General features: G+C 42.8%; 1 long non-coding RNA gene across 1 annotated transcript in view; it reads left to right on the top strand.

Annotated features, from left to right (window-relative positions):
- The window catches only part of LOC117308482 (uncharacterized), a 431,073-nt gene that overhangs the window by 125,608 nt on the left and 283,306 nt on the right, over nt 1-22,159 (top strand). The window lies entirely within an intron of this gene.

Genomic DNA, 22,159 nt, shown 5'->3' with positions numbered 1-22,159 from the left:
GTTGTAAAACGGCTGACTCCTCAGCCAGTTGGCTGAAGAGACCTCCCAGTCCCTGATCCATTTTCCTGCCAGAGCCACCAGCTTGGAGTTTGATACCTTTCCTAGTTTCTCTCTAGAAACTCTCCAGTTGAACAGATGTGGCCACACAGCAGAAATCAGATGTTTTAGATGTTTAATTATTTTTATCTGAAGGTGCATCCTGAGTTTGTGAATCATCCTGTAGAAATCTCTAGGTTCAACAGGCTTTTGTTCTGGGCCTCAATCTCTCAGCTACGATCCTAGAAGTTTTCCTGATTTGCTGATGCCTCATTTAAACTTAGATATTTCTTGATTTTGTTTGTTTGTTTTTGATACCAGATCTTTATAGCGTTAGGTCACTTTAGCTGGCACGTAACAAAATCGTAGCCTAAACTGGCTTGAACAAAAAGGCAATTTATTGGCTGACCTAACCTGGAAAGTTCAAGGAGGAAGGCAGGGCGCAGCTTGATTCAGGGCTCACAGGGGATTCTCAGGACTCAGTTTCTCTCCATTTCTGGGCTCTGCCTCCTGCTAGTTGCTTTCGTCCCATGTTTCATGTGCAGGAGTAGTAGCAGTTGGCAGTAGTATTGTAGATACATCCTCTAATTTTCAGGTCCTGTGGAAAAAAGTGTCCCAAGATGTTCAATAAAATTCTGAACCTATCATTAGCCAGAGTTTTTTTTCACATACTCATCCTGAACCCATCACTTTGGCTAGCTTAAGCTGGTTAGTGTAGAACATCCTGATGTGGCAGTCCTGGTAAAGAGTCCTAAACACAACAAAACAGAAGAGCTACCCACCTCAACTCCCAGCTGGAGTGGGGAGCCTCTTTTTCTCTTTCCTTTACCCACAAAGAATCCAGGTTGGCTTTAAAGGAGAGCCGACCCTCTAAAACCACTTAAAACCCAGTTATCAAGGTCTGAATGAACCATCATTATAAACATGTGTATATTATTTTTACATTCATTGTCACTACTTTGTTTTTCTGTTTCTTCATTGTGGCAGAATTTGTTTTTCAGTTTTCTTTTCAGTTTTAGCTTTAGTTTTCTTTCCATTATGCCATATTTTAAAAATGGGGTAGTCTAGACTACATTTCCAAAATCCTTCTTTTAGGAAGTTCATTTGTCATTTTAGATGCCATTTGTAGAGGCTGAACAAATGAGTAGAATATATTAGCTTTTATCTTTTAATAAAGATTATATAAAATTCAACTGTTAAAGAGATCTGCTAGCATTATTTTAAATGTGACATTTTGTCTGAATTGAGACTAAGCAGAGATTAGCATAAAAAAATCCTATAAAAGTGTTTGAGAAATTTGACTTAGTCAAGGTACTTTATATTGGCCTCCACACAATTGACCCAGAGCATTCTTCTTCCATCTCTTTGCTCCCCTCATCCTTGTATGCTGGTCTAAGAGAACACCAAAACTTATCCATGGTAATTATTCTTAATTTTGTTTTATAGGCCTAAAATTCCAGTTATACCACACACATGAAATTTAAATAGAAATTTAAATAGAAGTGAGAAAACTCCTACTGCCTCTATTATTATTATTATTACAATTGCTATTACTAATAATTATACTAATGATGGCTACCAATTATTGATTGCCGACTCTGTGCTAGTGACCAGAGAAGGTACTAAGATTCATAATTTAATTGAATATCGTCAACAACCTATGAGATAGGTAACACAACGAGTAAGTTACAAACAAGCCTTGAGAGTTAAATACAAGTCTGCCTAATTTCAAAGCTCACGATTTTTGTTTGGCTCCTGTTAACTGATAGACTAGTCTTTAGGTCTATGCAACAGAAATAACGTTGCCTTGGGAAGTCCTTTTCCCTGGCCCTGATTGACCCATTCTGGAGAGAGAGGCTTCACTTGGATGGCAGGTAATGCGTCCTATGTGGCTGCTTTCACATTTAGACCCTTCATTATGTCCGTCCTCACACAGGCAAGCCCTCTGTACATTTTGCTATTTGATCATTCCTTTGTTATGTTTGGTAAGGAAGAGATTAAGGATCTTGCTTAAGATGAGTCGGAAATGGTTGTAGTGTTCACGAAAGCTACATATTTCTATCTTGTGTCTTAATTGCTGGATAAACAGGGATGAATCAATCCATTCCTGGACTTCAGCACACTGTTATGACCAGGAAGAATTCCATTAACAGTAGGCTGAAAGTACCAAGGCATCAGATGGGAAAGGCTCTTCCAGGAGAGTAGCTTTGCTCAAACTGCCTTAAGCGAGCAAGGGAGTTCGTTCGGCTAACATCATTGCCAAGTTCAGCAGCGTCAGCTTCAGGCACAGCTAGGTCTAGGGGCTCAAATAATGTCATCAGACATCTGGGTCTCTCTGCCTCTCATCTCTGCTGTCCTCTCTTGGCTCAGTACTCCAGATGACAGGAGGGCCCAGAGAGGCCTCATACTCACATTCTCTCAGCTTTCAAATCCAGCACAAAGACAGTATCTCTTTCCTAAGAGTACTAGCCAAAGTCCTGAGAATGACACTTGGCTTGCCTTGGGTAATACACCCACCTCCTAAGTCAGTTACTGAAACTGAGGGAAAGAACTGGCCGGGCCTTTGTTGTATACTGTCCTCTGGAGCATGGGAGTGGGTTGAATCCCTCCAGAACCATAAGTTCTGGAAATGTGTAGAATGATGGTTTTCCAAAAGAAAGTCAGGAAGAAGGGAAACCAAAGCAAGAAACCAACCAGCCAAACAACAGCAGCCATAAAAACGCAGGTGCCCATCATACTTCTTCTAGAACACAATTTCTCTATCTGGAAATAAATCCAACGTCAGAATCCTGAGCTGCTCGGTACCCACTGCTGGAGGGAAGCAGGCAGAGAAAGATGTGTTATGTAGGCTGCTGCCCAAGCATTAGTTAGGGTAACAGAGATGGACTCTGTGCATTCTAGTGACCCAGGAGGCCTGGAGGCTACAGTAACTAAGATGAGAGCGTGTTCCAATTGGGAATGTTTTCCAGTTAGGGGGATGGGTGAGAGAGAGCAAGATCTGTCCTGAGGAAAAACAGATTTATGTTCAAACATCCATTTGGGGTGATGATTAAACAAGACATTTAGAACACTTCCAAGCCCCTGCTGGGCTGTGCTCTTAAGATGTGACGTTTGGGAGATAACACCCACTGTTACTTGTGCCCAGAAAATAAGGATGAAGTGGCAAAAAGTACATCAAACAATACAGGACAGTCAGGAACAGGAGTGATGTGGTGGCACTGAGTTAATTAGAGGGCTTTTGGAAGGGTGTGGATTCATAGAGTTGGCGGAAATCGCTTTTTCATCAGTTGCGTAAAAATATTAAAAAGATTTGGATTTATGTTTCAACATTTTCAATAAAAAAGAAAGATAACAACCCCCCCCCCCCCCCCAAAATCGTGTCTTCCCACTGGTAGAAAGCGATCCTCACTCTATGAGTGGTATTTGATATAGAAAGCCAAGAAACCTTTGGTTCAGAGTAGGGGATACTAGGAACATAGTAATAAATAATAGAATAAATTACAGGCCATCCAGAAAAATAAAATAGATGGCCTCAGCTATAAAGAGAAACCCAAATTAAGAAGATGCTCTTGGAGTAGAGTAGTTATAGATCAAATAAAAATTCTTATGACTTTTTTAAACTCAGAAATTTAATTCAGTTGGATATTAGAGAAAAACTCTTGTTGCTTTCAAATTTTAAAAAGGGGGAGAAAAAAATAAAAAGGTACCCTATTTTCTGGTTTCCTGTACTGTGAATAGTGCCAGAGATCTGGGCTCCAGGGCTAATGGATGCCACCTGGAATGGGTGCCCAGGCCACTTACAACCAGCCCTCAGCAGGGACTAAAGTCAGCACCTCCTCCATCCTCAAGTGGATGTTGGCTAAAGCCACCAGCCCTGTGCCTGTCAAAATATAAGCTAAGGATGGCGTATGGGATTAGAGCGGGAGCATAAGACCTTAGATGTTCCCAAGAAAACTGAATCGTGTAAGGCCTGGCCTTGGATGATCTGCAGCTCATTAATCCCGCCTTTCCACAGTGGTGGGCGGGCTGCTGGCGATGTGGGCTGTAGATGGGAAGCACACTTTCCTGGGGTTTTGTTCTATTCTCCAGGCTCCTCTTAGGCACCAGAAGTATTCATTTCCTGGCACACGTGGGGATTTGGAACGCGGGTGTCCAATTCGCTCTTTGGACAGCTTGGACAGCTGGCTGGGCCCTGGAATATTTGAAAGGGCCAGTGGGAACCCACTGTTATGCGAGATTATGCCTGACCCAGCCGTCCTGTCTTTCTGACTCTGCAACACAATCATGGCCCTCAATTGACCTCTCCTTCCTCGATTCTCCTACTTCTGACCATTCCAAACGTTGCTGCCAGATACGTCTTCTTAAATCACCATTTAAAGTTGTGAACCCTCGTCTCGAAGGTTGGCAGGGACCCTTCTTTGTTTCCAGGAGAGTTTTGAATATCTCCATCTCAGTCAGGCCAGTGTCCCAACCCCAGCATCCTTCAAACACTCTGCTCATGCCTCCCTCCGAATCTTTGCCCATCTCTTCCCCTGGGCTGGAATGTTCCCTTGCACCCCTCAGCCCCTGCATCTACCTGCCCTGTCCAGACCACCCCAACTCTCAGGGTTTTCGTCAACAGATTGCTTACATTGTACAGTATCGACACAGCTCTTCGGGCAATTAATTGTGCCCTTTTTCTCTTTTTATTTTTATGTACTTACGTTGATGAGACTATCAATTTCTTCCTCTCTTGTATCTCCCAGAGCAATGATCACACAGGAGATATTTTAAAATTATTGAGTAAATGAATACATAACTGAGGGGCATTGATAGCACTAAAAAATTCTTGTGATTCGAGTAAAACAGGTTAGAAAAATTACAACCTACCCCCAACCTTGCTATTTTGAAATCTGAATTTGATCTACTAGTAGGTCAGTGTGCCCTTTGTACCACTTGTTTTAATTTGCAGCAAAAAAAGATACTAGAAACATCTTTCATCATCAGAATATTTCTACTGTCCATCCTTTACTTAGAAACCTCTAGTGATTTTTTATCAGTACAACATTAATAACAAGCTAGCCCCTCGAGTTCTCTGTTCTCCCGACTCCTTGCTTTGATCGGCTCCCGCAAGCTCATCTGGTTCCTACCTCATTCCCCGTCCTGGTTCCAGCCTCATTTTCAAGGAGGCTTGAGCAGCCAGTCTTTGCCCCTTCCCTCTCGCAGTCAGATGGCTGCTTTCCCTGCCCCCTGGGCAAAGAACTAGGGTCTTCTGAAGTTTTATCTTTTTTTTTTAAAAATTTTTTTTTAATTTGTCTACTAGCTTCCTAGGTTATTTCAACCATTTTCATGGCTTTATTTATTTATTTATTTTATAAACTTATTTATTTTATTTTTGGCTGTGTTGGGTCTTCGTTGCTGCGTGCGGGCTTTCTCTAGCTGCGGTGAGTGGGGGCTACTCTTTGTTGCGGTGCACGGGCTCTGGGCGTGTGAGCTCAGTAGTTGTGGCTCACGGACTCTAGAGCGCAGGCTCAGTAGTTGTGGTGCACGGGCTTAGTTGCTCCGCGGCATGTGGGATCTTCCTGGACCAGGGCTCGAACCTGTGTCCCCTGCATTGGTAGGCGGATTCTCCACCACTGTGCCACCAGGGAAGCCCCATGAAGGTTTTTTTTTTTTTTGTGGTACGCGTGCCTCTCACTGTTGTGGCCTCTCCTGTTGCGGAGCACAGGCTCCGGACGCGCAGGCCCAGTGGCCATGGCTCACGGGCCCAGCCGCTCAGCGGCATGTGGCATCTTCCCAGACCAGGGCATGAACCCGTGTCCCCTGCATCAGCAGGCGGACTCTCAACCACTGTGCCACCAGGGAAGCCCCCCCGCCCCATGAACTTTTATCTTTAAAGCTGTGTAAAAGCTTCTCTAAAGCTGGAGTACCAAAGTGGGGGAGGTTCAGAAATCTGATTTACCATTCGGTGCCTATGACTTGTTGAGATTAAAAAAATAAACAAAAGCAGGCATATTTGAAACATTAAAGACACGTCAATTACTTCCAGCTTGTGCTATTTCCTTTTGAACTCTCATCTTGTGAATGTTATTGTCTCCCTGCTCCTGAGGGCCTTTGTCCCCTTCTTGGGTCTGAGCCCACCCTTCAAGGGAATCTCCCCCAGGGAACAGGAAGCCAGGGAAAGTGTAGCCGTCCCTGAACCAAGCTGGCGCCCTGATGGCTTAGCAAACCTTGCCTGCCACTCCCTTCCCACTGACAGAGCTGGCTCTCCACATGAATGCTGGAAATCAGAGCCACGGGTGGATGGAGCATCTTGACTTTCATGGCGGCCAAGCAGCCTAAGCCCTCCACCTGACGGTCCCTGATTCACAGGTGAGGGGGCCGAAAGCCCAGAAAGAGAATAGTGCTGGTGACAGCAATTGATAGGCATGAGCAGAGGCTGGAATGCATCCCTAGGTCTCATTTTCGCCTTCGGTTATCCCTTGTTTGAAAATCTGCTTTCATTCGCTTGGAGTCAACTTCAGGAAGAAGGGGAGCCTTACAGGATCTCTGGGTGGTCAGGGTCAAATCTTCAGGGGGGACTTAGCCCAGGGACAGCTGAGGTCAAGTGCTGAATTCTATGATCTTCCCTGGGACTTCAGTCTCGGCCAGGACAGTACCCAACTCGTAGTGGACTTGAGCATCTGTGAGAAATGCAAAGGTTGAAAGAACATTATTGTTTAAAGGGACCTGAGAAGCCAGTCTTCTTACATAGATGAAAAACCTGGGGCCCAACACGTATGTAAAATCCTTCTTGGATTTTCTTATTCATTCATTCATGTATTCTGCAAAGATTTATTTAGTGCTTACTGCATGCAAGGCAGAGGGTCCAAGGTCCCTATGCTTGTTTGTAGCACAACTGAGACCAGCACTCAGGGATCCTCATTCCTGGCCCAGTATTGCAGTATTGTTTTCCGTACAAAATGTCATAAGCCAGCATGTTAATTAGTTACTTGGCCATTCATCAAGCTCCTACTAAATTCTAAGCACTCGTGTGTGACATAATTATTTCAATCAATTTTATACCATCCTGGAAGATGCATGATGAGGAAACCGAGGCTCTGAGAGGTAGCACACCATGTTGGGATCCTGCACTAGTAAGCGGTAGAGTCGGGATTCAGTTGGGAGTCCATTTGACTACAAAGTCCAGGCTCCATTTTCACCGCGGGGCGTTAGCTTCTCAATTGCTTCCAATACTCCATGCTCTAACGGGGTCGACCTCACTCCCCACCAAGGGGATCCCCTCCTTTTTACCAGCAAACCTTTGGGAAGGCAGTTCCCCTGATGGGCATGCCCTCCTTTCTTCCTCTCTCCCTTATCCTCACGTCTCCCTTGGGGCTCACACCTTGATTAGCTCATACTTCAGGAATGTTTAGAAATGATGAAATCTGGCCACCAACTTTTAACTTAGCTGAGCTTACTGTTTAGAGAGCCATCATTCCTTCAAATGTGTTTTATTTTGTCAGGTTTTACTGACAAGCCCAGGTCAGACTGGCAAACAGTATCGCTACATAAACGTTTGTCAGTGGCCCTTTAGAAAACGGAGGAAGACCTTGACCTGTCTTCTGTCCTCTTGTCTGGAACAAATTGCTACTTGCCTGGGGGAGGGTTATTTGCGATTATTCAGCCAAGTCAGGGAATGCTCTGAATAATCAGATATTCTGATGAATAGGGTTACATTACACGGATCATCAGCTTTCAAAGAATTAGAGTGAAATACACTTAACACAAATACTGTACTAAACATAGTATAATTTTCTTGCTGGGTTTGGTGCTGATCCTGTGAGCACCAGTTATCACTGTCAGGAGTTGAGGTGTTACGGAAAGAGCCCTAGAAACCAGGTAAGTAACCTGCTAAGTGATTCTGAGGCATTCCATCTCTCTTTTCTGAGTCCTGTTTCCTCCTCTATAAAACAAACATGTTGGATTAGATTCAGTTTGGTATACATGTTGCATGCGTGCCTTCATACTCTGCTCCTGGGCCCGTGTCAGACATCACTAATCAACTGAGGCACTTTTCCTTTCATCCCTGACAGCCTCAGGATTCCTTTACACCCAATGTTCCAGCAGCAACCCTCAGTGGACTGGAGTTGGCACATGAAATGAAGTCTATTTGCTATGGTTGAACTAGATGATCTCTAGGGTCTCAGCCTTTATAAGTTGCCTGGAGCAAGTGCATGGTGGGTAGAAAGCTGGATGGTGGATAGTTTGTGGTATTATCAAGCATTAAGTATTTGACCACTCAACTGAGATTTTTTCCCCCCCTCAATCCACTGAGACCTAGGCTAATGTGGCTACTGAAAGCTATGGCAGGAATCGTATCTAAAATCCTGGGTGGGTAGGTCCGAGTGACTGGTGACAAGAGAGGTCTGGTCAGCTTGGCTCAATGCCTAAGGCTCAAGTCAGCTGTTAACTTCTCTTGGAGCCCCCCTCATAGAAATAGGCAAAAGTCATTAAGCCCACATCTGAGTTCCCTCTGCCCGCAGCACTAGGCTGGGATGTGTCTTTCTATGTTATGGTTAGTGCGATGTGAAATACAAAACTCCTAGTGGGTTATAAGCTTCTTGGAGTCAGGGAGGAGCTTCTAGTTATCTTTTGGATTCACAGATAACAGACTGTTTAACCTCTGACAGTTACTAACCTCTCTCTGCCTCGGTTCTTAATTTATTAAACAGGGAAATAATAATAGTATATACTTCTGGGGTTCGTGGTGCCCATCAGATGAGATCATTGATGTAAGCGCTTAGAAGACCACCTGATATATTCTTGTTGTATTATTATTGTTGTAAAATCACAGCCTAGCACAATGCCTGATGAACACAGCTGCTGATGTATGTTGACTGGTTGAGTTTTTAAATGACCATCAGAGGTGAACATGCACCTTTGGAGGGACTCATCCAAGAACCGTCAGGGACCTGGATATGACAGGATCTGTCCACAAGACAGTGGGGAACTGAACAGGGCAGATTTTAGTACAAAGGGTCCGAATCCATCTGCCTGTAAGGCAACCAGAAACTGCTGAAGGGAGTCACATGACAAGGGAGGAAGCTCTGCTCAGTTTTCTGGGCTCGGGAAATTTTTATTCTTTTAACTAGAATCTTCTATATATATATATATTTTTTTTTTTTTTTTTGCGGTACGCAGGCCTCTCAGTGTTGTGGCCTCTCCCGTTGCGGAGCACAGGTTCCGGACGCGCAGGCTCAGCGGCCATGGCTCACAGGCCCAGCCACTCCACGGCATGTGGGATCTTCCTGGACCGGGGCACGAACCCGTGTCCCCTGCATCGGCAGGCGGACTCTCAACCACTGTGCCACCAGGGAAGCCCTAGAATCTTCTATCTTTTGAAGCATATTCACAAATCATAAAAGTACTTTTGTGAGAACACATCATTCTTATCTCATTGTGTCCTCAAACAAACTTGTGAGTTCAGGCCCAAGGCACCTACATGACTAATGAGGGGAGGCTGAGGCCCAGAAAGGTTATGTGACTTGCCTAAGGACACACAGCTTGTACGGGAGGCACAGAGCCTATGCTCAGACTCCCATCTCCACAATCTCCTCTATTCTCTCTCCTTCCTGTTCTCTCCAGAAGCATAGTTCAGTTTTAGGTTTCCCAGCAGTTTATTTTTCTAAATAGCATTGAGAAAAGGCAATATAAAGAATGAGTTGATGAGTGCCTTTTATCTTCCTCAAATCCTCCAACCAAAATATTTCCACAAAAGGAGTCTACAAAACATGCTTGAGCATGATTGGAAAAAGAGGACCGGAACAGCATCTAATGCTTAGTGAAATGTATAAGGGATAGAACTGGGCTTTTATTTGAAACGCAATGTTCATTTTGCTGCCAAATAAAATAAAACAAGTATGAAACAAGAACAAACCACTGTTGGACGTGTTTCCCTAAAGACTTGGACACAATGTGAAACCAGGAATTTATATGTTGCCTTTTTTTAAAAAAATAAAGGAACATGTACCTTTTGAGTAGGCATGACTTTTAGTTTTCTTTTCCATGGTGGGACTAATTTTGCAAGAGACCAAAATCGATTCATCCCTCATTCCTCCTGGAGACCAGGACATACAATAAACCCATTTTCCAAAATGGCACCCCACCATGACTTGAGATGAGTGGGGCTGGGTTTGGACACTTGAGAGCCCCCATTCTCATCATCCTATGGCTTTCCTGATTAAGATGAGGTGACCCCAAGGGGAGCCATAGCTGGCTAAGCCAACGAGATCCCTTTCTTTAGATATTTTCAATCGCAGAGAGGAGGATTCCAGCTGGTGTAAATACTTGAGTAGGGAGAACATGGAGATCGGAGCTAAGACAGCTACATTGGGCCACGTTCAAAATGAGCATGCAGAGAAAAAAGGTGAGTAGAGAAAGAGAGAAAAATGGAGTAGAGACAAAAAGGGTAGTGAAGGTATGAGAAGATATGAGAAAGACTGTGTAGGTCTTGAGAAACAGAAGGACAATTTTTCGAACCCAGATTCCAACTCCAGTCTAGGAGGTCTGGCTGGACTTCTTGTCCTAAGAGTCCATAAGTTTCCATAAGTTGCCCTCATGTCTTGGCAGAGTATGATATTCTATTTGTTGGGTAAAATATTCATTAAATAACCCTCCTTCTTCCTTGGGCTACTTTGAGTGGATTTTTGCTCCTTACATCCAGAGGCTTTGGTTGGTATCATACAGCTTTCTCTAGCTGACGTACAGGTTGGTGGGGTTCATTCCAATGATCAGGTGAGGGTTTTTTTCCTTTCTTTCTTTAATATGATGTTTTATTGTACATTTAACATGTTCCAGAATCTGTGCAAAATATTTCACTGCATGATCTCATTTAAGTCACACAACAGTTGAGGTTAGGACATACAATTTAGTACGCACAATAATCAGCAATAAATACTACTTTAACCCAGTTTTATAGAGTAGAAAACTAAGGATAAGGGTAAGAACAACTGGGCTTCCCTGGTGGCGCAGTGGTTGAGAGTCCGCCTGCCGATGCAGGGGACGCGGGTTCGTGCCCCAGTCCGGGAGGATCCCACATGCCGCGGAGCGGTGAGACCTGTGAGCTGTGGCTGCTGAGCCTGCGCGTCCGGAGCCTGTGCTCTGCAACGGGAGAGGCCACAGCAGTGAGAGGCCCGCGTACCGCCAAAAAAAAAAAAAAAGTAAGAACAACTGGTCTGACCCAAGGTCATGCAGGTAGTACATGGCAGAGCTACTATGAAAACCTAGAACTGGGCAGGTCATTTAACATTTCTTTGCTTCAGTTCCCTGACTGTAAAATGGGGACAATAGTATTTACAAAGAAGAAATGTTTTGAGATCTAAAGTCAAGAGGTAAAGATATAAAAGTGTCTAACATGGTGCCTGACACTCAGTGCTCAATGAATCTTTGTTTAAAATAACAATAAGGCCAGGGTTCTTACCTGAATTTCACAGCTGGGCTCCAGATCTGTTTACTCCCCACCAGGTTACATGCGAATTTTATGTATATGACTGTGTCCACTCTTTTTTTTTTTGCTCCTGGAGAGAGTGTTTACTTTCAACAGTTTTCACCTAGGTCGGTGCTGCCTCAACCCCACTCCCAAAGTGAAAAATATATACTTTATAGGAAGATTAAGATCCTCCTTTGCTTCCAGTCATTACTCACTCAACTCCAAGAAGGAAGAGTTTTGCAGAGTCATGGTGAACTAGGTGGAGTTTTTGTGTGATAAGGAAACAAAAAAAATGCTTGACTTCTACGTGGGAGTCCTGGCCCTTTTGCTTATATTCCACACTGCTTCTCTCACTTGGTGATCTGTGTGGCTAAAACAAAACTGTTAACACTGGGCTGTCTTGTATTGGGGAGATATTTGAGGAGAGGTGGGGTCTCTTAGGCCTCCCCATCCCAGGCAAAATAAATCCTCACAGGTACGTAGGTCTGAGCCCACATGTTGGGAGATTGGGGCCAAATCCTCAGGGGGTAATAAGTCTTCCTTTGTCAGCTCTCCTTATCACGCCCTTATTGTTGGTAACTTTTCAGCAGGAGAGAATTTGAGGTCAAGATCCCATCTGATATTTCTCTGCCTCTCAATAAAATAGTTTAGCAATTTCTTATCATCCTTTGTGATTACACACACATACACGCACATAATAGCAAAGTCTCAGGTGGAAGGTTTCCAACCATTTGACTGACTTTAGTTGACAAAGATCTAGATAACTTTATTTTCTATTATAGCTTCAAAATTTGGGAAAGTAATTCCATGAATAAAATCAGCCATTTTGTCTCTTTTTAACATATAACCCAAATAATAGCACAAAACATTTATTGAGCACTCATTTTATGCCAGTAACTAAACTAGTGTGCTACATGCGTTCTCTTTAATTCCTAACCACCCTATGAGACTGGATATATTATTATTTCCACTTGTAGACTAAGAAGCCATGCCTGGAAGAGGATACAGAACATCTCCAAAGTTACCTGATGGGTATCTGACTGGAAACTACAGTGACTAAACTGTCACTGGTGTGCTTCATGCTGTGGTAGGAAGTGTGTGATGTGTGAGTGGAATCCCATCTGTGAGGACATTTGGGTTTAATTTTCATGTCTCTCATAGCTGGAAAAATCAATTCTCAGTTTCTCCACCCAACAAATCAGGTATCCTGATACCTGCCTCCTCCTACATCAGAGATGAGGCCTCTCTCTGAGTGTGCACACATGCTCCCCAAAGACAAAAAGTCATCCAGCTTAGTTTTTACAATCCAGATTCTTAGAGATCAGCCAGCAATGACATACTCTCTGAACTTAGTAGGAAAGAAAATCCAAATTTGTTACTGTCTATGGAGCCAGCAAGTATTAGAAATTAAAGTTTTACTAACATCCTCTGTCTTCTTAGTTCTCTACTATTACACTGTAGAATTGTTGTATTGGTCGGCTGGAGCTGCCATAACAAAATATCATAGACTGTGTGGCTTAGACGAAGACATTTATTTCTCACAGTTCTGGAGGTTGCGAAGTTCAAGATCAATGTACTGGCCAATGTGGTTCCTGGTGAGGGCCTTCTTCCTGGTTTGCAGATGGCCACTTTCTTGCTGTATCTTCACATGGCAGAGAGAGGGAAATCTCTCACTCTTCCTCTTTTTCTACAGCCACTGATCCCATCATGACCTCATTTAGCTCTAGTTATCTCCCAAAGACCTCCCAAATAATCTCTCTAAATTGAGGGTTAGGGCTTCAACATATGAATTTTGGAGCGCCACAACTCAGAACACAGCAATTGTAGTTTAAAACAACTGAGGACCAACAAAGGGTTAATAACATTATTTTACTGAGTAATTATTTAAAATTAAATTTCAGTATTTAAAACAAAAATAGACTAAAGGAAGGTCCTTTAAATGCACTTAGCTATACAAAATACACTGGTGTCCTATTTTTTTCATCCCACTATGGACTGACAAAACTTTGTCATAAAGTGAATTTTGTAAACCATTGCTGTTGAAAGGTTTTGTATGACTTTACAGTTGAAGAGACAGAAAATTTGCTTTATTTAAAAAAAGTGTTTTGGAGTTCAACTAATTTGTGCAGAAAGTTTTCCTAATTTTTGAACTGTTGGAATTCTGCTCTGAGGCACTGCTTAGTGGCAAAGAAGTTGGGAACACTCAGTCATTGACAGACATTATAATTTAAGACATGTTTATTCAGCCCAAAGTCAAGGACATCAAAGTGGACAATTTTAGCTTTTTATCTGTGCATGGTTCATATAACCCTTGGTTATCCAGTGTAAAATGTTAATTTTAATCTTCAACAAATAATACTAGATAAATAGAATATCAATCTTTGATAAGTAAAACTAGACTCAGAGGTATTAACCCCTGCAAGTAATGTCTACCCCAACTAACTATATATCTCTGGATACAGTTGGAGAAGAATTTCAGCTATTTAAGATTCATAAGGTCCCAGCTCCAGCTAGGACTTCAAATCATGTTTCCAGAACACAAGAACACTTGATAAAGTTGGAGAGAAAAATTTTTTGAAAATATGTCACCAGGCAGCTTGGGAGTGATTTAACAGAACCATCCTACAGGGTATGAATTTAACCTTTGATCTCTGAAATGAAGGTCAGCAAATTTGTTTTTACTCTGCATCTCTTATAATCAACTCAGTGTCTGGGTAAATCAGTTTCTAAAGAGGAGGCTGTGTTTGCAGATAAGTGATACTTTCACCCTCCAATTTTTAACCACTTAACCCTCTCTTCCCTGAATTAAATTCTACTGCTATTCTCAACTTTTTGTGGGAAGGGAATCTAAAAACTTAAGATGCCATATATTAGAAAGGGGGAAATGCCATATTGCTGCCTGCAAAAGAAATAAAATGTCCGACAGAATGTTTTAGGGAATTTTTTTTCCTTCTAGGAGATGAACACATGAAAAGATACTGGTTTTTACCTATCAGTTCACCTGAAGTCTTCTTGCTAATAATCTAGGACTGGCAAAGTATAGCCCATGGGCTAAATCCAACCCATTGCCTGTCTTTGTAAATAAAGTTTTATTGGAACACAAACACACTCATTCACTTAGGTATTACCTCTGGCTGCTTTTGTGTTACAATGACAGGCTTGAGTTGTTGCAACAGAGATCATATGTCTCACAAAGTCTAAAATATTTGCTCTCGGGGCCTTAACACAAAATGTTTGCCAACCACTGCTTCAAATCAAAGAAAGAGGCTTGGAGTGGTGACATTATGAAAATACATCCTTAGCCCAGATACGCCAATGGCTTGGGGGTAAATGAAGATGGACATCGGTGTTCATCCAAATATTCACTTTGCAGAAACAGTCTGAGAATGACATTAAGGTGATGAAAAGAACAATAGTTGGGGGTGCATCCTAATGAGGTATAGACATAGTGACTAAAATTATTCCTCTGATTCTCCAGCAGTCTATCTAATAAAAATATGCTGCGGTGGAGATGAACCCAGAATCTTCAGCTAATGTCAGCCATTTGGGACTAAGAGTTCCTTCTCTGCAGCAGATGTGTGGCTCAAAGTTCACCACGAGTGCACTCACAGAGAGAGCACAGCATGTGCTGTTCAGCGAGGGACCAGCACTGGCCTGTCAATGGAATAACTAATTTCCTTAAAGGACTTGGGGAAACAGTGGGGGTTGGGAGCTAGGCTAGAACTGGGAAAAAACAATTTTAACCCTTTCTGGGAACGACTGTTTTACTTCTTAAATAGTGATGATTCTGTCCAAGAAATGCCTGTTGAATTTAAACCAGAAGAATGCCATGCGCTCTGTAGCCGTCCTTGCCAGTCATCCTACATGGCTAGCTGCCAGGAGGTTGACACACAAAGGCAATCGTTGCATGCATGGTTATTTCAGTCATAGACACTCGTCATTCCTTGAAATTGCTCCACTCTGAGGATTCTAAACTCCAACCTCCTCTTGCCCATCTTAGAAGTCAAGTGCATGGGCTGATGTGAGTGGACTCCCTCGATTTCCTTCTCCAGCCCAAACTGCCAGGTATTCATCCTGGGTCTGGATTTTCACTTCTCTCTTGGAAGAAGAAGGGCAGAGACCCACCTCTGGGCCTGAGCATTGCCATGTTCTCTGCCCTCTTTGGGACGTTGCTTTGTCATCTGCAGGTGCTTCCTTTCTAATGACTCTTTCTGTTTCCCTAACTAATATGCTTGGGTCTCACTTGCCCTAAAAATAAGAAAAACCAAAACCAAAACCATCCTTTCTTGAACTTAATGATTTTCTTTTGCCATTTTCCTGGCTTTCTTCCTTTTCACTATCTGTAGCAAGGATAGGACTAGGTCATGCTGTAATAACACACAGCCCCTACATCTCAGCGGCTTTCCACAACCACCCAACTTCTGTAAGGATGTACCTACACTGCTGCCACCTACTTCCTCTGTCCACTCACTGTCGTCCCCACCCACATCTTCTAAAACCTGGCTTTTGTCGCCATCACTCCACTAAAACTACATTTTGTTGTTGTTGTTGTTTTTAAATTTTTTTTTTCTTAAAATGGTCTCTTTGTTATCTAGCTAACCATATTTTCCCTGCTATTTCCTCCTTGGTTTCTTTGTAGAAGTTGACCTAGACTTTAATCCCCTTCTTCCTGAAGCCTGTTCTTAGTTTGCATGATAGTGTTTGCAGGATTTTCCAACTTTCCCATGTCCTTTCTATATACTTTTTCTCTGTCTCCTTCACTCATTTCTCCTGCTCAGTGGAGGTTGTCCAGACAGCTCAGACTCTTCTCTGCACTCTTTCTGTGCTCTCCCTGGGGCTTTATTTAGCATTTAGCTCGGAGCATGGAACTCCTAGCTAATCCATCCATTCATCCCTCCATCCATCCATCCATCTATCCCTTTTTCCAGATCTTGAACTACATTTGAAACTTTCACTTGGATTACACTTGCAAATTAATGTAAATTCACAGCCTCTCTGTTAAACCAGCCCTTCTCCTTCCTGTTCATGGAACTGTATCAGTTAAAATGCTGTGGCTACAAGTGATGGAATATCCCAACTCAACTAGTCTAAAATATAAGAAAATTTATTATCTTAAGTAATGGGAAGTCTAGGGGCTTCTTTTGGCACTGACCTGCTCTGTGGCTCCTTTCCTGGTAGGGAGACTATTATAACATCCCTAATGATCATATTCACGTACATTGGCCTCCAGAAAGAGAAGCCAAGTTTACTTTGTGTGTGTGTGTGTGTGTGTGTGTGTTTTAGAGCAATGAAATCTGTTCCAGAAGTCTCCCTAGCAGTCTTCCTTTTTGGTTGTTTAAAAAAATTAATAACAGCTTTATTGAGATATCCTTTGCATAGCATATAATTCGTACAATTCAGTGTTTTTTAGTACATCCACAGAACTGTGCAGCCGTCACCACAATCCATTTTAGAACACTTTCATTGCCCCTGAAGAAAGCCTGTATCCATTAACAATCACCTTCTGTCCCCCTCTCCCCAAAGCCCCTGACAGGCACTAACCTACTTTCTGCCTTTACGATTTGCTGATTCTAAACATTTTGCTCAAATGGAATCACACGATATGTGGCTTTTTGTATCTGGCTCCTTTCACTTATCATAATATTTTGAGGCCCATCCACGTTGGGCCTCCATGAATCAGGATCTCGTTCTTTTTTATTGCGGAATAATAGTATTCCACTGTATGGACATACCACATTTGTGTATTCATTCCCTAACTGATGAACATTTGGGCTGTTTCCACTCCTTTGTTTCTTTTTGCCAAGAATTTCGCCATATGCTCATGCCTAATCCAATCACTGGGAAGAAAATGGAGCCACGTGGATGTCTTGGACAAATCAATACCCACCCCCTGGGGCTGCGGATAAGTGCATCTTCTCTTAAGCAGTGGCCACTTAGAGAAGGGTGAATATTTGAACAAAATTGGAGGAGGGGAAGAGAGATGGGGAATGTGGGATAGACAAAAAACAGGGTCTGCTAAAGGCAACAATCAATACATTTTTAGTCCGAAAACTGGCTCTTTCTTCTTCCTGACCAGTGATAGCCAATTGGTAGCCAAGCTTGTATGTTTGATCTCTGCAGTTCCCTCTCTCTCTCTCCCCTCTCCCCGTCCCCTCCTTTGCCTGGTGTCCCCTCCCCTGCCCCTTCATTCTCCTATTCTCATCTGTTTTTTTCTAACAACCTCCTGCTTACACCAGTCCTTCTCTTGTACCCCTTTTCCCCTCCAGTCCATCTTACACATCTTGGTGAGAGTACTCTTTTCTCACCAGCATTCATCTACTAGGAATAATGTCTCAGCCCCTGCTCAAAAGTCTTCTGCAGCTCCCTTGCCTATAAAACCAAGTCCAAATTTATCACTCTCACAGTTAAGGTCAGCCTCATAATAACTTTATTTATCTTCTAAGTTACAAATCCCTTTTTCTATTTATGAAAGTCCTACCCACTCTTTAAGACATCTCAAATAATAAGAGCTAACATTTGTTAAACTGTGGTTATGGTTACGTCTCAGCACTGTTCTGATAGTTACGGAGATAATTCCATTGATTGCTCCTAAGAGGTCTATGAGATCCCTCTCTCCCTGCCTCGCCTTCTCACTCTCTCCCCCTCTCTTTTTCTCCCTCTCCCTCCCTCTTCTCCTTCTTCCCCTCTCTCTCTTATTCCCACTTCTTCAACTAGACTTCCTGACCCCCAATACCTTTTTGTGGTGACCTAATTCATATCCATTTGGTGATGTGATCATTGGCTTCAGAGGGGTTCAGTCTACCAGACTGAATGGGGCAGGGTGCTGAAGGAGAGCGATAGCGCCATCCTTCAAATGAGTTATCCTTTCCAGGTGTACAGGGTTTAACGGCCTTCTAGAATCTGCATTCCCAGACTTCCAAGTCCCAGGCTTGAGTAGACTCAATTCTAGGTGTCACCTGTCATGTGTGACATGCCAAAGAGATACAATAATAACAACAGTTAATATTAAAGGAGCACCTACTATGTGTCAGGCACGGTGATGGGCACTGTACATGCTCCAATCTCATGTCACCCTCAAGTCAACACTGTGAGTTCCTTCATTTTACGGATGTGGAGACTGGGGCCCAGAGAGGTTAAGCAGTTTGCCCAGTGTGTCCCAGGCAGGGCGTGGCAGAGCCAGAATTCCAAACCAAGTCCACTTGACTCCAAACTCTTTCCTCTTTACCTCTCAGCCCCTCCACACTGCCTCCACAGTTGGCAAGCCTGATTGGATCGCAGTCTGCAAGCAATTAGCGAAAGCAGCTCTCCAGCAAATCTAAGAAACAAGCCAATCTGTAAAAGGGGAGGGGAAAGCCATCTTAGAAGAGAGAGCTCTTTTCCTCCCCAGCTGGTTGAGGGGGAGCAGTTTGCCACAGGCTGCTGAGGGCAAGGAAGGGGCGGAATGTTCACTGAATGTTCATTTTCCCAATTGTTTTTCTATGACATTGAGCTCACACTCCAGGGAAAATGCAGGGCCTGAATTGAAATGTCGTCCAAAGCCATTCAGCCAGGGCTTTAAAAGAAGCTTTTGTTGGTGAAAATCCCTTTACTGTCCTGACTCTCCCTGGGCTTAAGGTTGCTTGATAAAGTACAGGATAATCAGTTCAAGTTGAATTTCAGATAAACAACAAATATTGTTTTATTATAAGTATGTCCCATGCAATATTTGGGACATACTTATACTAAAACATTGTTCATTGTTTATCTGAAATTCAAACTGACCTGGGTGTCCTGTATTTATCTTGGTAAATCTGCCACCCCTGCCTGAACTTCAGGGAGAAGCCTGTTCCCTTCTGCCCTGATGGCCGACCAGAGTCCGACAGGTTATGTCAGAATCTAAGGACGCATTCTGGAAGCTGCATGCTTATGCTTATTCTATGTTGTCCCTTTAAGGAAACTTAAAAAAATTGATGTAGGCTTTGTATATAATAATGACAATCAATAAGACTAATAATCCTTTCAGGATCTGGGAAATGCCTGGAGGGTTTGGGGAAATCAACTTTCCACTCAAGTTCTTGGAAGCTTCTCAGTGTAATTTGTATTTAATAAAGAGCAGCAGCATCGCTGCCACAGCATCTTGGGAGAGCATCCCACAGAGGAAGTGGGAGAAGGCCCTCACTTCACTGGAGCGGAGGCCTCTTCCTCGGTATTAGGGATGAATTCCAAGCTCAGCAAGACCAAGCGACAATGGAGGACCGGGTACAGGAGAGGGAAACGGGAGGATGGAGAAGGAAAAAGGGGGCGGGAGAGGGAAGAGGCTTCGGTGCAAATTCAACATCGGTTTCTCGCTTGCGATGCTCCCTGCTTCCCTCTTAGTGATAAATCTGAGAGCACATTCTTGGCATTGAGACTCTCCTACTTGGACCCTTCTCTTTTCTTGGTTCCTGGCACAGTGAACTTGGCCATTTGCTGCAGTGCTGGACCATTCCAGGGAGTGCCCCTTCTAACCAGCAGCAGCCCAGCTGTCAGAGCAGCCTCTTCAAAAGGGAAGACACCCTGGGAGGGAGAGTGTTTGCCAAGCAGCTAAGTGGCCATGTTTCCAGGTGTTTAGTATATGTATGTGGGTGTGCGCAGCAGCGAATACAAGAAGCCATTGTGTTCTGCACGCTGAAGCTGGCCAGGAGCCTGGTAGCCAGGGTGGGTCACAATTCACTGCAGCTCGACACATTTTTATTGAGCTTCTAAGTCCAATGGCCTGTGCTCAGCCTGTAGAAAATGTAAAGATAAGACTGATCCCAGCTTTCAAGGGACTCAAAATCTAATTGGGGATCAGGCAAAGAGACAGTAACATGACATGCAGAGCAGGGAAAGTATCCTCAGAGGGGTAAAAGCCAGAGTTTTTAAGATGTTCGAGAGAGTGAAAACATTTGCATGGAAGAGAGATCAGGAAAGATGCAATGGAGGAGGTGGCATTCAAAACGAGCCTTGCTGGATGGGTGAGATTTCATTAAGTCGGGCATGGAGAAGATATATTTGAAAACTGGTGTTTTATTGTATTTCATATGGAAATAAATTCATTCTTAACAGATCTAAAATGAATTCCACTAACAGTAAGCACGGTCATACCAGGGGTAGTATTAAAAGCAGACTGGCTTGACCAATTTTATTATGATGTTTTCTCCTCTTGGAGTAGCCTTGGTGGTATCAATAACTGGCATGGTTGGCTAGAACAAAACACCAAGCCCACGCGCCACACGTGGTGCTGTGGTTCGTATACCGTATCTCAATACGATGAATGAATGGCGGCCTCCTGAATAATGTTATCATCTCAATTGCAAGATTAAGAATATGGTCAAGGGCTTCCCTGGTGACGCAGTGGTTGAGAGTCTGCCTGCCAATGCAGGGGACGCGGGTTCGTGCCCCGGTCCGGGAAGATCCCACATGCCGCGGAGTGGGTAGGCCCGTGAGCCATGGCCGCTGAGCCTGCGCGTCCGGAGCCTGTGCTCCGCAACGGGAGAAGCCACAACAGTGAGAGGCCCGCGTACTGCAAAAAAAAAAAACAAAAAGAATATGGTCAAGATGGACCTAAAGATGATCATACTAAGTGAAGTAAGTCAGAAAGAGAAAGACAAATATCATATGATATCAGTTATATGTGGAACCTAAAATATGATACAAATGAACTTATTTACAAAGCAGAAACTGACTCACAGATATAGAAAACAAACTTATGTTTATGAAAGGGGAAAAGGAGGAAAAGGGAGTGGGGGAGGGATAAATTAGGACTTTGGGATTAGCAGATACACACTACTATATACAAAATAGATAAACAAGCTCTTACTGTATAGCACAGGGAACTATATTCAATATCCTGTAATAAACCATAATGAAAAAGACTATATATATATATATATATATATATATATATATCTGAATCACTTTGCTGTACACCAGAAACTAAGATAACATTGTAAATCAACTATACTTCAATTTTAAAAAAAGAATATGATCAAGTCAATTTATACAAATCCATCCCATCCACCCATCCACTCAGATTCTTCCATTGACATTAAAAAGCAATTTCTCTATTATTTTTCTTCCTTCAAGTTTTTTTCATTGAGATACAATTTTTGGCAATGTGTAGATTCAGTAAAAATGACCAGTATGGGTTAATAGATAGCTAATTTCTCTATTTTTAAATTTATATTGTAAAAGTATTGCACAGGTGGAATCCTATTTGTAATGCATTTCACTAAAACACAGGTTTTGGTTTTGGGAGTTATGTGCCCTTTTGAGCTCTTGTTATCACTGTGGGCTGCTGTATGTATAAATATAGCACATTTATATTAATTAAGAAATCAGGTATAGTAAGTTTTTGGTAGTTCTTGATCAATATTTGTCCACCTCTTCAGAAATTTTTGAACTTTCAGTAGAGTAGGTGGTGATTGCTACTGAACACATATGTTATACTTTAATACCTTAAAAAGATATAGGAAGGTTTCTAATATATTTTAAGGAAACTGTGGTATAACATTGTTTGAAAGTGGCTGGGTTTTGCTTAATTGTGGCATAAAGTTCTAGAAAAGAAAGGCCCTGTCTCCTTTAAGAAAGAGGTGGAGGGTTTTGGCAGCCTGTAAAAGCTGTTGGCACACTCCTTGGAGCAGAAGCCACTTTCCAAGTCAATGAAGTCTTGAT

This window comes from Tursiops truncatus, chromosome 16 (genome assembly GCF_011762595.2).
Source record: "Tursiops truncatus isolate mTurTru1 chromosome 16, mTurTru1.mat.Y, whole genome shotgun sequence".
NCBI lineage: Eukaryota > Metazoa > Chordata > Mammalia > Artiodactyla > Delphinidae > Tursiops > Tursiops truncatus.
Note: the sequence above shows the minus strand (reverse complement) of the source record. Positions and strands in the feature narration are given on the sequence as shown.